Source organism: Petaurus breviceps, unplaced genomic scaffold (genome assembly GCF_028583685.1).
Source record: "Petaurus breviceps papuanus isolate PSGF00001 unplaced genomic scaffold, PetGlider_PUasm1.0 91023, whole genome shotgun sequence".
In the NCBI taxonomy this organism is placed as follows: domain Eukaryota; kingdom Metazoa; phylum Chordata; class Mammalia; order Diprotodontia; family Petauridae; genus Petaurus; species Petaurus breviceps.
Window position 1 is genome coordinate 1,865,168 of NW_027187398.1, and position 15,351 is coordinate 1,880,518.

General features: G+C 39.2%; 1 pseudogene; it reads left to right on the forward strand.

Moving 5' to 3' along the window:
- The first annotated feature begins 582 nt into the window (after positions 1 to 582).
- LOC138153692 (spermidine synthase pseudogene) lies at positions 583 to 14,071 on the forward strand (annotated as a pseudogene).
- Positions 14,072 to 15,351: the final 1,280 nt, after the last annotated feature.

A 15,351-nucleotide genomic window follows, 5' to 3' on the forward strand; every position in this document is an offset into this window, starting at 1 on the left:
CCTCCCCTCTCCAAAAAGCAAAAAAAAACCCTTTTTTTAATAAAATTTTTAAAAATTTCATGTTCTGATAGTAGAATGCTGAAATTTCCTACTATTAGTTTTCTATTTATTTGCTCTTGTAAAACAATATGCCCTTCTGTTGTAAATTTAATTACCAGATTAGTTAGTGCATGCATGTTTAAAATGGATGTATTCTCAGTTTGAATATTACTATTAAGCATAATATTTCTTTGTGTGTGTAACTTTTAGTTACTATTAAGCACTTTCATGACTAAGAGACAGATTTGTGAAAAATGGCCCAAATCCACAGTAATTCTGCTTTGGGGAATGTAGTTATGAAAATGGCTCATGCTTATGCCCTCAGTTAGAAAACAAAATTCTTTCCAGCCCTGCAATTTAGGAAAAAAATTCATTCTCTCCTATGTGGCTCCCAGAGCTGTCCCATCCCCTCATGCCATGAATGAAGGGAAACCAGGCAACAAAATGCAGGGTCAATCACAGGTATTTATGAGAAATAATAGTAAATTATCAATTACATTTATTAACAAAATTTAAAAAAAACTCAATTAAGTGAAAGCAAGAATGGCGCCAGGTAGGGACAACTAGGTGGTGCAGTAAATAGAGCACCCATCCTAGAGTCAGGAGGACCTGAGTTCAAATCTGACCTCAGACACACTAGATACTTAACTAGCTTTGGGCAAATCACTTAATGCCAATTGCCTTGCCTTCCCTCATAAAAAAAAAAAAGGATAGCACCAAGTAAGAACCACCCATTTCTTATATCTGTTTTTCTTTTAGTGTTCTAGTAACCTTAGAAAGCACTCACAATAAAAATAATTACACATATCTCCACTTGTCATTTGGAGATCATCTCTCATGTCTTAAAGACTTGAAGAGGGAAGTTGCAGGTGTAATATCCACTGGCTACCTGGATTGTGCTTCTTTTATGGGACACTCACCACTTCTCCCTTTCCCCTCCCCCTAGCACTTCTTTCTCAAGTTATCACCTCTGCCCCAGCTACATTCTCCTGCCTTCCTTATCTTAATTCCTTATTAAACCAGATCCTCTGGTTTTAATTAAATTAAATTAATTAATTAAACTGTCCTCAACACTTTAGTTAGTCTCTTGTCCCCTTATACTATTACAAGTCTCTTGCCCCCTGTATATTAGCACCAGTAATGCCTTCCCAAACTCCAAGTGTGGATTAATCCCAAAATCTGCTTCCTTCACTTGAATTTACATGCTACTTGTTGTAAACACCATGTTATTAGTAGAAGAGAAGGAAAATAATCACACTATGAACTGGATCCTATATAGATTTATATTATACAACCTCAACTGAGCCCTCACTACAGCAAAGCAATACTTTTGCAATTCTCTAATCCTGATTCCAGGAGACAGCTGTGTGGTTCAGTGGATAGAGCTCTTTGCCTAGAGTCAGGAATACCTGAGTTCAAATTCAGCCTTAGACACTTACTAGCTGTTCGACCCTACCCAATTTGTGTGACCCTACCCAATTCAATTAACCTCTATTTCCCTTAATCCACTGGAGAAGGAAATGGCAAGTCACTCCAGTATCTTTGCCAAGAAAATACCATGGACAGCATGGTCCAGGTGATCATAAAGAGTTATACAAAGCTGAACAACAATAGTCCTGACTCATCCTACCTGCAAGCCACATTTAGATAACTCATGTGGACACATGGGTGACATTTACCTTTGCACTAATGTTGCTCATTCTAGGAGAAAAAATAATTCTCCAAGTACAAAAATGGGTAATCCATCTTTGTCAGAATTGGTAACAAAGAAGTATTTTCCTTTTTAATACAAATATAAATAACAGAATTTTAGAGACAGAAGAGACCTTAGAGATTATATAGTTCAATACTTTTATCTTAAAAAGAAGGAAGCTAAATTCCAAAAGGTTAAATGACTTGCCTAAGATCACACATCTAGGAAGTAGCAAAACTGAGACTAGCACCCAGATCTTCTGACTCACAGGCCAGTATTTCATCTACAATGGCTGGGAAAACTCTCACTTTCAGTCCTATTAACTAAAGAATATCCTCATATTGTAAAGGAAAACTATTAGCCACATGAAGCAACATCTCCATTTTGTGGCCTTTTAGAGTACTGTTGTTAATGCCTTAGAATTATGCTGTGTTCTTGCAACCATAGGCACAAACCACGGGCATCTGCAAAATCATAGAGTCATCATGAGGTTCAAATGAGATAATGTACTTATATAAAATCCTTTGAGAACAGCAAAGCATTACATAAATGTCAGCTTTTATCATGATTAAATGATTGCTTCTTGGTATTTAGTCTGAGTCAGACCAACTAACAAGCATTTATTTATTTATCTACTATATGCTAGGTATTGTGCTAGGTATCGTCATTGAATCATTTCAGTTGTCTAACTCTACCACCCCATTTATGGTTTTCTTGGCAAAGATATGTAAATGGTTTGTCATTTCCTTCTCCAGCTCATTTTACAAATGAGAAATGGAAGCAAACAGTGTTAAGTGACTTGCCCAGGGTCACACAACTGATAAGTGTCTGAGATCAGATTTGAATTTAGGTCCTCCTGACTCCAAGGTTGGTGTTCTATACACTGAGTCAACTAACTGCCCTTATTGTGCTAGGTATTGGGAATGCAAAGACAAAAATTAAACAAATCCTGACCTTAAGAAGCTTATATTGAATGAGGAGAGATAATATATGTGTATACACACATATATATGCATGTATATATAGGTATGCATGTATGTGTGTTTTGTGTAAAAATAAATACAAGGTAAGTATGGGGATGGAATTAAAACTGGGACCAACTCTATCCCATTGCCCAGAGTCTTCCTCAGCTCCGACTTAGGCCACAGTACATTCTTTACTTTCAAAATTCTCATATAGTTTGTATTCTCAGCAAATATTTGTGTGCATGTGTATGTATATAAATTTTAATATATGGACACAAATGTAAACATACATTATGTATGTATATATGCATCCTTACCCACATACATGTGTATGTTTCTCATTTGCATTACTCTAATCACAGCTCTGGGTTCTAGCTCTAACTTTGTCAATCACTAATCATGAACAAGTAAGTGTTCTTTTGGTGCCTTTATTTTCCTATCTGCAAAATACATAAGGTGCAGATCTTTGCTGGAGCCTTGACACTGACAAGAGGATTGGGGGGGGGGGTATTATTTTGTATCATTTTTGTATTACTTGTATTTGTTTATTTTGTATTTGTATATTTTGTATTATTTTGATGCCACAGTATAGTGTGTTGCATATAGATATAGTTAACCAATAGGCATTAATTGAGCCCCTACTATGGGCCAGCCACTTTGCTAAGTGTTAAGGATAGACAAAAACAATGAAGAAAGGCAGAAGACTTACCGTGTCCTCAAAGAGCTCACAATCGAACGAGAGACAGCACAGGAATACCTATGTACAGGATAAATAGGAAATAAGCAGCAGAAGGAAGGCAGTATAATTAAGAGAGATTGGTAACTTCCTGAAGAAGGTGGAATTTTCACAGGGAAAGCCAAGAGATCCAAATCTGGTGTCAAGACAATGCACACACCTGGACCCCAAACCACATGTGGGGCTCCTGTGAATACAAGGGGAACGCAGCAATTGAAGTAGATTTAGTCACCTCAGTTGGAAATGTAACAAGATCCCAGAGGATTTGTTACTCCCTTTGTGGTGTTTAAGGACTCCAGCCTGGTTGGCTCAGGCAATTAAAAGCATAACAATAGATTTTATTTATAGAGGCTTTTACTGTCTCAAAATTCACTGTTCAATAATTATTTAACCCACCCCTTCACCCATCTCCTGTGGTGGAGTTGTATCTTAAAAAGAGTAGAAAAGTTCAACAAAAACCTCAGTAGTTTCTTATACATTCAGTAAACTAAAGAGAAAAAATAAGAATAAATCTTTTCCTCAGAGAAGCTACATGCTATATTTAGAGGCATCTAACCTATTAGTAGCCATGTTTTCTTTCAACAAGCAGATTATAAGCGATTTAGAAATGTCATTGGGGGCTATTTCTCTTCTTTCAGTTTTCCTAGTGTCTAGTGTCATTGGGGGAAAGGGGAGAGGCACTGGGAAGGGATGGGACACTGCTTAGGTTCCCCTCCCCCAGGTGGGATAGTTCTAGCCTAGAGTAATTTGCATATTTCCACCCAGTTGCCTTTGATTCCCTGGAATCTGACAGGCAGGAGAGGAGAAAAGGGGGAGGGGGTTACTTTGTCAAGCTCATAGATTAGTGACTGAGAGAGGACATTGGGCTTTAGACTCAACTAGTCTGAACCCAGTGTCAATCAATGACTGAGACCTACTTGGAAAGGATAGGGGACAGGGTGTTACTGATCCCTGGGCAAACTTCTTTGAAGCCAAAGTCCATTAGCAACAAGTAAAGCTCTATGAGCAGAAGTGCCTCACAGAGCCCTGTGTTAGAACTATGACACAGGAAGAATTGTGTGTCCTGAAAATACAAGGAAGTTCTGGAGTATTTGTTCTCTGTAGGGATGGCACAGTGCCCATGAGAGTGAAGGATTTCTCTTGCAAAGGGCTGGTAGCACCTGAAGAGCCATGCCATATACCAATTGTAGGAGGACCTAGGATAATACAATCATAGATCTAGGAACAGAAGGGACTTCCTTCATAGGCCATTTGATCCAACCCCCTCATTTTACAGTTGAGGAAATTGAGGCCCAGAGAAGTTAAGATCACACAAGAAATAAGTGACAGAGCCTAGGTCCCTTGACATCAAATCCATTGGTTTTTCCTCTCCACCATACTGCTGCTGGGGAACCTTGACATCAAATCCATTGGTTTTTCCTCTCCACCATACTGCTGCTGGGGAACCTTGACATCAAATCCATTGGTGTTTCCTCCCCACCATACTGCTGCTGGGGAACCTCGACATCATGGTGCAGTGGAACAAATGCTAGCTCAGGAGTCAGATGACATGGTCAGATGACCAAATCTCACCTCTGGTACTTACCACCTTTGTGATTTTGACAAGTCACTACACCTTCCAAGACCTCAGTTTCATTACCTACTTAAACCAAGGTGTTTGGACTAGGTGGTCTTTGACATTGGAAGGAGTCACTAAAATTTACACTAGCATTTAATCTTAAAATATCCAAGTATGAATGAGAAGCTCAGATAAAAACAAGACTTCTTGGACATTAGCTGGAGGGAGACTATCTCCCAGAAGTCACAGGAATGCTCAGCTATCAAGGGACACTTGACATACAAACACAATAAAAATACTACTATGATGGAAGAATATGTTCCCTAAAACTTGAAGTGAATATGTATGGGACTATACCAATATAGAGCATCTAGGTAGAACAATGAATAGAGTATCAGTTCTGGAGTCAAGAAGACCTGAGTTCAAATCCAGCCTCAGACACTTACTAGCTGTGTGACCCTGAGCAAGTCACTTAACCCTATCTGCCTCATATTTTAAAAGTTTCCTCATATGTAAAATGAGCTGGAGAAGGAAATGGCAAACCAATCTAGTTTCTTTGCCAAGAAAAACTCAAATAGGTTCACAAAGAGTCTGACACAACTGAAATGACTGAACAAATGCCATTGTATCCCAATGATAATATAATGGGGGTAAATAAACACAGAGGTAGAACATCCCAGTCTGGTTTGAGTGGCATTAGGAAAGAGTTAGTAGGAACATAGCTACAAGCATGATAAAAATGATAGGAAGAAGAAATATGTCTTGTTGATAAGCTCTATATTTCTGGAAGAAGTTGGAATTTAGCTATGCTGGGTACTAAAAACTTTTTCTACATAGCTACTAGCTAGAGCTAGGACCACTCAAGACTGTCGGGATTTTGATTGCCATTTCCCTTTAGATGCTGATAGAGACAGCACAGGACCCTAAACCCAAGAGCCTTGTCCTTGAGGAGAACAACCCCTTGCGACCTAACATCTTCACTGCCTTCCATACCAACTGTTGACCAACAGTCCTAGGCTTGAGAGTTACAGGAATAGCAGTTTCCTAATGGCCCTGATCACTAGTTCTATTTCTAGCCCAGCCTTCAAAGGCACAATCAAAGGAATTAACCCTTGTCAAAATGCAACCTGGCAGTTTCCTTTGCAGGTGTTATACAACCTCCACTTCCTCAGCAGCCGCAGCTACTAAAGACCCAGAAAAGAAGTTCTCATCACTAAAGTTCTTGACAGCATCAAATGACTCAATGATAAAAAAAAAAAAATGATATGGTCTTATCAATGGAAATGACATTGAAGAAGATGTGTTACCATCTGCTTTGTCACTGCCCAATAAGGACCACTAGGCCTTTCCAACTGCCATGTAGCTGGAACCTCCTGTGTTATCCCTTCCTATTGGAATGTGAGCTCCCTGAGAGTAGGGATTATCTTACTTTTCTATTTATATTCCTGTTCTTTGCATGGTGCTTCCACATGGCAAGTAATTAAGAAATGCTGTTTAATTTCATTCATTCAATTAAGTATTTAGAAAAATTCAGGTTTTTGCAATATTATTACCTACCCTGGTCATAGCAGAGAGGGCTGGCAATAGCACTTTGGAGGAGGACTTTATCTCCCAAGGCTAACTGCTAACACTTAATGGAGGAAACATCCCCTACAGCATATCATTCTCTCATCTGCCACTGAATTTTGTTTATTCTTTAAATAACATTTCTTATTATTTCATTTTAGGATACTCTCACTAGGTTATGGTCCTTTGTGTATCATTATTGAACTGGACAAAGAAAAGACATCAAATGAACATAATCAAATGTTACTTTATGTTACCATCTTTGAGGGTGAAAAAATAAAACTACCTACTGCTTTGAGGAGTCTCAATTGGCATGGGGATAAGGAAAGCAGACAGAGTTCTGCCACAGAATTCAAGAAATACTTCCTCGCTATGGGATACTCAATCTCCAAGTCGAGTCTTGAGGTCCTCCACCAATTCAACTATAAGATACAGTCATTACCCTCAGGGCTTCCCTCCCAGGCTCCTTTTCACCCTACTCCCTGGGGTTTTTGCCCTAGGTGAAAAAATTCTAGTTATGGCTCTAGACTAGTGTATGGAAAAGTAACATATTTTTAGACTGGATTTTTCAAGAGACCTTTTCCTAAAAATGAGCCCATGTATCTTGTATGAGAATTTTCAAAATATTATTATTTAACTTTTTTTAACATGTAGATTTTTTAAGAAGGAGGAATAAAGCATAAATATATACAAGGCATAAAACACTGTGATTTTACATTGAAGATTGTCTACCCCATTTACTACTGATTCAGATATGTACATTTTGAGATTCCTGATTATACTTGGTAATTTTCCTCTTTTATCAAGGATATTCTTCATTTGAATATAAAAGGGCTTTGGGAAGCACTATCTCTTTTTTCTCCACTTTCATCAAGAAATGAGGGGAAATTTTTCTTCACAAAGATGACTACCCAAGTTCTATCTTTAACTGGACTTCTCAAAAAGGTCTTAAGATCAAGTTGTTTTCTCTCTCTCTCTCTCTCTCTCTCTCTCTCTCTCTCTCTCTTTCTCTCTCTCTCCCTCCCTCCTCTCTCTCTGTCTCTCAGTCTCTCTCTCTGTCTCTCTCTAAGTCCTCAGGGCAGTTTAGAACAAAATGACAACCTTAGACCTTTTTGTCATGCAACAGCTTCCAGTTCTCTTTGGTTTTTGTTTTGTTTTGGAAATTCATTATGCACATGAAAGGGGAAAAGAATCCTTTGGTTTCTATCTTATATTTGAATTCCTAGGTTGATTGGGCCCTTTTTCATCCAGAGCAAAGTGCAGAGCAAAGGCCTAAACACCCATAAACTAAATAAACCAGGTTTCTTGGTATTGTTGCTTCTTTTGCTTACTATTTGAGTCCAGCACAAGCAAGTGGGAGCATGAAAGACAGCGTGGTACCAATCAATCAATAAGCAGCTATTTATTAAGACCCTACTAGGTGCCAAGCCCTGTGTTAGGCACTGGAAATACAAGTACAAAAAAAAAAACCAATCTCTATGCATAAAGAGTTTAACATTTTAATGAAGGAATAAAAAAAAAACATGCAATGTACATACACATACAGAATAAATATAAAATGAATAAATGTTAATTATAAGATAGTTAAATTCAAAGTAACTTAGGATTGTAGACACTAGAAGCTGAGAGTATGAAGAAAGGCTTAATGCAGAAGATAGGTTTGAGCTGCATCTTAAAGGAAGAGAGACAATGTTAAGGGGAAGCAAAGAGTGGTAAGAAAAGTAAATTAGGGAATCTGGCTTCAGGTTCTGCCTCTGACATATGCATATATGTGTGTATGTATATATATATATATACACACACATACATATATAATGCATTTTAAGATGGTAGAAAGAACACTAGCAAGAAAACAATACTCACAATGACTAAAATATTTTTCAAAAGAAAGGACAAAAAAAAAACCCCAACCCATAGAAAGTTACATATTAATAACATGTAATTATAGTTACCAAGCTTGACCCCAAGGAATGAACCTTACCTCCATTTTTGTAGAGGTGGGGGACTTCAGGTGTGGAACATTGCATATAATGTCAGACATAGTTGATGTGGTGGCTAGTTTTGATGAACTATTTTTATTTTTCCTTTATCATTTATTCTTTGTCATAAGGGATAACTCTCTGGAGAAAGGGGGGAGATATATTGGAAAATTAAGTTGTTGTATATATATTTTTTTAATTGAAGGAACATTGGATTTGGAGTTATTCAGTCAGTCTATAAACATTTATTAAGTATATAAGCACTGGGCCTGAAGTTACTTACTAGCTATGTGACCCTAGGCAAGTCACTTAACCTCTGTTTGCCTTAATCCATTGGAGAAGGAACTAGCAAACCACTCCAGCATCTTTGCCAAGAAAACTCATGAACAGTATGGTCCATGGAGTCCTGTCATGGGGTCCAAGACTCCCTACATGAACAACCAAACCAGTGCTTACTAAGTGCTACATACTGAGTATACAAAGAAAGGCAAATGATACTCCCTGATACTCACTGCTTTCATGGAGCTCACAATCTAAAAGGACAAAGACAATACATAAAAAGAAGCTAAAAAGAGAGGAAAAGAAGAGTGGGGTGGGGATGGTGTAATAGTAATGAATATAGAATATATTCATTATATATATATATATGTATATATATATATATAATAGAATATAAGGATCCCCCTGTATTGTCTTGGTTTTCAAATTGATTGTGTTAAAACCCAGAGCTTGTTAATCCCACTTGTTGAGTGGATGGACTTGTTGAGGTGAAGAGAGAGGGCTGAACTGGGAGGAGCTGGTGATGTAAATTTAGAGAGACACAAGCAGAGAGAGAGGCAGAAGAACTTTTTGGAAGCAGCACCTTGGAGGCAGAGAGAGACTGAGAAGATTGCTGAGGGCCACTTTGATTTGCCCAGGACTTTTGAGAGCTGCCACCCAGAGCTGCCAAGGACTGAGAAGACATGGCTGTTATGCTGGTACTTTGTTTTGATGTTGTTTTGCCAGATTTGTCCACTGGTGAAGGACAGTCCTGTTGTTGCAGAAGTCTTGGAACCTTGCTGTTGGTTCAGAGCTACTGAGACTGTTCTGCAGACAGAGAGTGAATTCTATCCACTGGTGAAGGACAGTCCTGTTGTTGCAGAAGTCTTGGAACATTTCTGTTGGTTCAGAAGCCCTGAAGAAGGATTTTCTTGTTGTATGTTTACAGAAATCCTGGAAGAGGGTTTTGCTAATGTTTTCAGGGGTCCTAGGACTGTTCTGCAGACAGAGAATGAATTAATGAAGAGACTGGCAATGTGTCTTGTGGCCTTGCTAAGCTTTGTCTCCCCAGGAACAAAGATTGCTGAGAACTTGCCTCCTGTCAAGATGAAGAAAAGACCTCCATTTGGGCATTAAATGATGTGCTTAAGCTTGTTGTAACTCTGGGGTAGATTCAATTGTGATCCAAGGGTGGGGAACTTTTGACCTTTTTGTGCTCTGTGGTTGAACAAATGAATGTACTTTACTTGTGATTGGAAACCAATCTCCATTTGAGAACAGGGGCTTTGTGATGGACTAAATGAATGTAAAGCCTAGGGGTGGAGTAGTATTTAGAAGAGGGACTTTGTGATTGATTAAATGAATGTAATGTCCAAGGGTGGAGTAGTACTTGATTAAATCACACTTGGGGGTAGTACTTGGAGATTATTGAATCACACTTAGTAAATGCTGTATTTTGAATGATGTCATATTTTGATCTTCTCTGTTCTTAATTTTTCACTGAATAAAATGGAGAGCACCTATGCTGGTATTTTGAACCTTGGGAGGTTGCCTTTGCTTGGCATTACAGATGGTGAAGTCTAGAAGGCTAAAGCTAAGTGGGAAATGAAGAGGTGCTCTCCTTAAACAGGGGATCTGGGAAGAGCTTTCTGCTGTTCATCCTCTGCTCTAATTAGAGGAGGGGAGAGGCCTGGGTGGGTGGGTACAGAGGAGAGGTGAGTTTTAGGGTTGATACCATATTATTGCAGGATGATGAGATTCCAATGTAGTTCAGGTGTGCAGTCAGTTGGGAAATGATGATCTCATCAGCCAAATGGCTGCCCTGGGCATCCTCCTGAAGTGGAGTCACAGGATATGGGGGAAAATTCCCTAATGATGAGAGCTGTGCAAAAATGCAATGGACTGCCCTGAAAAAGACTAGGTATCTAATCACTTGAGATGTTTGAGTAGAAACTAGATAAAGATGGTGATGTTATGTAGGGAGAGGGCTTTCAAGGCTGCTTCAAGTGGAGTTTGGACTAAATGACCTGCAAAGATCCTTCCAAATCTAAGATGAAAGGGTTCTGTGACCTAGACTCAAATCCAATCCCAGACCATTTGTTACCTGCATGACTATAGGCAGCTTATTTCACCTTCTGGGGTTTTAGTTTCTTCCACTAAAAATGACAAGTGAAGGACTAGATGATCTCTAAGGTGTAGAGAAGCTCTATTATCTAGTTCACATAGACCCTACTTGCTCTAAGTGGTTTGAATTCCTATGCAACAGCTTACTTTTAAAATAGCCTGGATCGAGGTATAAGCATAGAGAATCTGCCCAGTCCCTGTTTGAGGCTTTTCTAAGGGGCAAGGGGGGATCCACTTTAACAAGAATCACTTATCTTACACTGGTGTCAAAGTTTTTACTTAACAATCCTTAGATCCTTAATTAAAGAGGAAAAAATGCTTTCCCAATATAAGTAGCTTGGGACTTTTTGAAGAAAAAGACAGATAGAGTTTTATTTATTAAAGAGGAACTGCTTAAAGTGATAGTTTGGGTTCCCTTTAATTGAAGTCAAGCACAAATGATGTCACTTCTAACATAGCAAGGGAATGGGGGAGGGGCATCAGCTGTTGGATTTCTCTTCAAGAGAGGACTTTGATCCCACTGATTAATCTCTGGAAAGCACTCATTCAGGTTGCCAAACATATACAGATAACTTGCTGACCAAGATGGGAATCTCCCAGCTTTCCTCATTCTTTAATCCTCAGGGAGTTTCACTCCCCTGGTGACATGGCCAGAACATACACGAATGTGTGATTGACGAGCTCATCCTCAAATCAAGAGGGAAAGGATAACTAGGAGATACAATCCTATGCACCTAACCCAGGAAGCATAGAGTGATGGTGTATGCTGGATGAGGCAATGGAGACACAGAGCTGGCTGAGGTAGGCAGATGGTATGCTCACTGCTGGAATAGGCAGCCTTGTAGAAGAAAGCCAAAATGACTCCCCCAGGGAAGAGGAGGCAAGCTGATCCACTGCCCATCCAGCCTCCCCTTCCATCAGGGAGAAGGAGAGAAGCTGAGGATCAGACAAATAATCAACCAATAAACATTAATTAAGCACCTACTGTGTGCCAGGCACTGTGCTAAGTGCTGGGGAAATAAGGATACTTACAGCTGGAGAGGAACTTCTGCAAAGACACCAAGATGGTGTGCTTGAATTATGTGCAGGAAGCCCTTGGAGCAGACTGAGTTGCAGGAACTGCGGAGAACCATTAGAGATTCCTCACTTTCCCAAGCCTTTTCCTTTTGCACTTTCCCTTCTCTGGAGAGACTAATGTCTGCTTTCCAATTTCTATTTCTTAAGTATTTGTTTTCTGTTTCACACTTGTTTTAACATCAGTTTTCTAAGATAATGTGGTTGACCACTGCATTACTCACTTGTGTGTATCCATGCACAAAGGCAGCAAAAAATAAAAGGTAATAGAGTCTGATGCCTCTTTTAAATAACAACTCTTGCAAAGACTATAGATACTTATTACTGTAGCTTTAAGAGGTAATTGGATCTTGAGAGGACATCAATTTGATTCTCTTCTCTACAGAAATTGTGAATAGGCATGGTTAAAGAGAGACCAAGGTGATGAAACATCCTATCTGCCTCTAGAGAGTTGATGGACTCAGAGTGAAGATTGAAATATTCTCTCTCTCTCTCTCTCTCTCTCTCTCTCTCTCTCTCTCTCTCTCTCTCTCTCTCTCTCTCTCTCTCTCCCTCAGTCCCTTCCTCCCTCCCTCTAGTTCTGCCCTTTTCTTCCTTCTTGGAATGGCTACTTCAGGAATTAAATTTTCATGACTATACATACATACTGTGTGTGTTGTTTTTCTTGCCTTCTCAATGGGAAGGGAAGGGAGAGAATTTGAAATTTAAAATAAAATTGAATAATTTTTTTTAAAAGAGAGAGACAGTGAGGTACACAGAGAAAGAGGATGAAAAGAACTTCTTTCCTTAGAGAACAATTTTAACTTTTTATCTTCCAAAGAAATATCATACAGAGAATTCTTGAAAGGTTTTGACTGCTGTTTTAAGAAATATGAATGATGGGATTATTCCTGAATTGCAGAGAAGTCAGCAGTTACTTTAAAGCAATTGCAAATATGTGGCATAAAGGATAAAGTGTTGAATTTAGAATCTGGAAGACCTGAGTTCAAATGCCTCAGCCACTTACTAGTTGTGAAACCCTAGGCAAGTCACTTAACATCTAGGTCTCCTCATTTGTAAAATGAAGATAATAATAGCAACTCACTATCTCACAGGGCTGTTGGAAGGATCGAATGAAGCAATATATGTACATTAATGAAGTGAGATAATATATATAAAATGCTTTGTAACATTTAAAGTACTATGTAAACATTAGCTATTTGTTAGGTTGTAGCATAGGCAGTCTGGAGGCACTGGAAGCCCTTGGAGCTGGAGGCACTGCTGTCTCCACCTTCTCCCCATCTAGGAGGGCTGGTTCCAAAAGACTACATCCTATGGCCCATTCAGGCAATGTTCTTGCAAGTGGATGAGCTTGTACCACCAGTGTTCCCACTATCAGGAGATTCTGGTCTTTCACAGTATGACCTATAGCAATGTCCTGGTGCTGGATAGAGTCATGCAATACACAGAGAAGAATAAGGTCTTATATCAGGAGATCATTGCCAACCTACCCCTCTGCAGCTATCCCATTCACCTGAAAGGTGATTACCATTGATAGTCGGGACAGGAATATCCTGTAGGAAGTAATGAAACCTCTATCAATGTAGTCGGTGGTCTGATGTGAGACTGATGAGATCCACATCTCTAAGAAGTATTTTCTGGGCATAGCAGTTGTGGTAGGCTACTCCAACCCAAAGCTGACCTTGCATGTTCAAAATGGCTTCAAGTTCATGCAACAGAATGAAAACAGTTACAATGTAATCACCACCAACTCCCTGAGGCCCATGAATGAATGCCAATGGCTAAATCTGAACTCCATCATGGAGTTGCATCAGTTCTACAACTTTCTGCTGCCTGTTGTGGAACATACCTACTTCATCATTCCCACCTCCTCTAGATATCAGCTTTGCTTCATGTTATGCAGCAAGATCCCAAGCATTAATTTCTAAGAGCCAATGCAGGAATTGACTTAGGAACAAGTTGAGAAGATGAATCTGAAATACTGTAATTCAGATTCCACCATATTTAGCCTTTGTTCTGCTAGAGTTTGCATACCAGGCATTGAGTGATGTGTGGGGAAGACCAAAATGCCCAAAGTAGCCTTTCCTAGGGACTTCAAGACACAAGAGCCATTCCAGGGTGCTTTTCTCCCCACTTCTGAGGGAATCAACTATCAGTCAGTCCTTCTGCTAGCTATTCTGCCCAGCAATTGTTACAGAATGCAGGATGTGTTTGAGGCAGAGTTCAGTATAAGAGGTCTATCTCTGTCTCTGTCCAGTGTGTGTTTATTCATATTGATCATTTGTATATGGAAGACACCTTCTCTACTTTAACAGCTCTTTCACTAACCAAAAAGTGTATTTATAAACACAAATACAAAAAAAAAGTTAACCAGCGCTTTGATTAGAGGCAATTCTGATCTTTTCCATAGCCGAAACATTGTCTTTGCTTTATTTTTACAATGTTAAGTTGTATAGCCAGAAACTTTAGTTCTTATTAGGCTACATCCAAACCATCAAGGGTTTGGATGTAGAAAGATGAACTGCTTGTTGGAAAATAAACTGGAGTAAGGGCTTAGAGCTGATTGATGAGTTAATGAGAGGTTGAGTTTGCAAAGGAAAAAGCCAAACATACAGCTTACCTAAGAACTTAGGGTGAGGAGAATTCATATGGTAATGAACCAAATAACAGGCTGACAGGTAATCACAAAATAGGTTATATATGAGCATGCTTGTTTCTACAATACAGTGGGGAGCACCTAGCAGGAGGGAGAGATTTTTACAACTACTGGGATACTTCTTGGCACATGGACTTAAAACTGATTCACATTTTAAAAAATAAAATAAAATTCCAGAGCAGGAATAAGAATACAAATCCAGATCTCTCTAGAGACAAATGTGAAAACCATTTGGGTAATGGAAAAGTTGTAACTAGATGTAACTAGTATGAGATGGAGTATCCTGACCACTTTCTCTTCCCTTCTTTCCCATTCCAGTCTTGGGAGGAAAATTAAGTCATGCCCAAGGAGTAGTCGACTAGAAAAGTCATCTCAAAAATGAGGACCATGGAATCGCTGCAAGGAATGGATCCTGACCCTAGGAAGTATGTCATCAACCAATCAAATAGGAGGAAAACAGGTCACATTCCCCCTTGATATAATAACTAACTATGGAGCATGTCTCTAACACAAGCATATCTACCAGTATCCCCCAACACCTCCCGACTCTGACGACTTCCTCTGCTATACAAGCTTCTAACCTATTCCCTTCTGAGCCAAGTGTTGACTCCTTATAACCTAGGTTAGTTTTACCCACACTAACACTATGTACAACATCTGCTCAGGTACCATTGGGAAAATTCCTCCTCCATCGCCTATCCCT